Consider the following 2,296-nt stretch of genomic DNA (forward strand, 5'->3'; position numbering starts at 1 on the left):
CTATCAGACAGGATGCAAAACATCCAGGGAGCAGGAGTTGGGCCCACAATTGATGTAGATCAAGTGAGGGAGCACCTCAAGAACTAGGCCAACATTTCCCAACCTTTTTCACCCTGCATCACACTTACATGGCCTCCCCCACCCCACAGCACACAAGCCGAGCAGGGAGGGTGGGGATAGCGAGACCAGGGGTGGGGGAGTGGTAAGCAGCTGACCACCACAGAGCGTGGGGGAGGGAGAAGAGGGAGGGGGAGGGGATTGGGTGGCAAGTGGCTGAATGCAGCAGACCAGGGAGAGGGAGGTAGTGAGTGGCAGAACACCGCGGAGCAGAAGGAAGCAGACGGAGCGGCATTTGAATCACTAGCTGGAGCCATGCCCGCTGTCTGTCTGGCTGCCCACAGCAGCAACAGCCAAGGGGCATGGCTCCAGCCCAAAATGCTGCGGCACACCAGTTGGGAAACGCTGGGCTAGATATCCTTAAGTCTATGGGCCTGAATGGAATGCACCCAAGAGTCTTGAAGGAGCTGGCAGACATCATAGCATGCCCTATGGCTAAGATATTTGAGAATTCATGGCACTCAGATGATGTACCAGAAGACTGGAAAAGAGCCAATGTGATCCCAGTCTTCAAGAAAGGAAGGAAGGAAGATCCAGGGAATTACAGGTCAATCAGTTTGACGTCCATCCCTGGAAAGATCTTGGAGAAAATTATCAAGGGATCCATCAGCAACAGATTAATGGAAAGTAACCTTCTGAATGGCTGTTACTGGAAGGCCTTGCCTGACCACCTTCATCAACTTCTATGACTAGGTGATGCATTGCCTGGACAAGGGAGATGAGGTTGATGTCATATCTCTGGATTTCAAGAAAGCCTTTGATGTCCCATGATGTCTTCATGGTTACGCTGGGGAACTGCAGCCTTGACCATCTCGCAGTCTAATGGCTGGAGAAGTGGCTCCAGGATCAGACCCAAAGAGTATTAGTTGACAGGAGCAAATCAACATGGCACAATGTGACCAGTGGAGTTCCTCAGGGCTCAGTACTCAGGCCAGTGATCTTCAACATCTTCATTAATGATCTGGATTCAGGCATCAGATGCGGATTGCCAAAGTTCATGGATGACACTAAACTACGGGAGAAGGCAGTCACTTTGGAAGACAGGTTGGGGATACAGACTGACCAGGACACTCTTCCAGATGGGCAAACCAAAACCTGATGGCATTCAACACAGAAAAGTGCAGGGTGCTCCACCTTGGGAAGAGAAACCAGTATCATACTTATAGGCTCTGCAGTGCTACATTTGCTAGCACCACAACTGGAAGAGACTTGGGGGTCTTGATTGACCACAAAATGAACATGAGCCACCAATATGATGCTATGGTCAGCAAATCAAACCAAACACCGGCATGCATCCACCGATACATCTCAAGCAAAACCAGAGACGTCATCCTCCCACTTTATTTAGCCTTAGTGAGGCCATAGCTGGAGTACTGCGTCCAGTTTTGGCCCCCACCACTTCAGGAGGGACATGGGTAAGCTTAAGATTCCAAAGGAGAGCCACCCATATGAACAAAAGCCAAGAGAGCAAGCCTTATAAAGAGAGGCTAAGGGACATGGGACTCTTCAGCCTGGAGAAGATAAGACTCAGGGGATGACCTAGTGGCAGCCTATAAGTATACAAGGGGGGTGAATCAGGACCTGGGAAAACAGTTGTTCACCAGGGCTCCCCAAGGGATAACAAGGTCTAGTGGCCACAAACTCCTGGAAGGCTGATTTAGACTGGACATAAGGAAAAAGTTCTTTACAGTCCAAGTGTCCAGGGTCTGGAACAGATACCCCCCAGAGGTGGTGCAAGCACCTACTCTGGATTTATTCAAAAGTGTTTGGATGTTTATCTTGCTGGCAGGGGGACTGGACTCGATCTCGCAAGGTCCCTTCCAGTCCCTAATGTCTATGAAATCTATGAAAATGCATAATGCAGCTGTCCAGTATAAAGTACAAGGCACTAGGGGTGTGTGAAATGGGCCCAATATATTCAATTCGGATTTGGATTCAGCCTGAATCAGGGACAGAGATTCGATTTGTTGATTCGGATCACTGCCCCTGATTTGACTGAGCTGAATCCAGATCTGAAGATTTGGTACTGCTTCAGAGAATCAGAGATTCAGTCAGACACGGCTCTAAATGTTTTTTCTACATACCTCAGGGTACCAGCTGCAGCTCATGAATGCTGCGATGCTGGGGTGGGTGGAGCATCTCACAGGAGCGTGGGGGGCGGGGGGGCAGCGGCAAACCT

The sequence above is a fragment of the Crocodylus porosus genome, unplaced genomic scaffold, assembly GCF_001723895.1.
Source record: "Crocodylus porosus isolate Cpor-Errol unplaced genomic scaffold, CroPor_comp1, whole genome shotgun sequence".
Taxonomy (NCBI): domain Eukaryota; kingdom Metazoa; phylum Chordata; order Crocodylia; family Crocodylidae; genus Crocodylus; species Crocodylus porosus.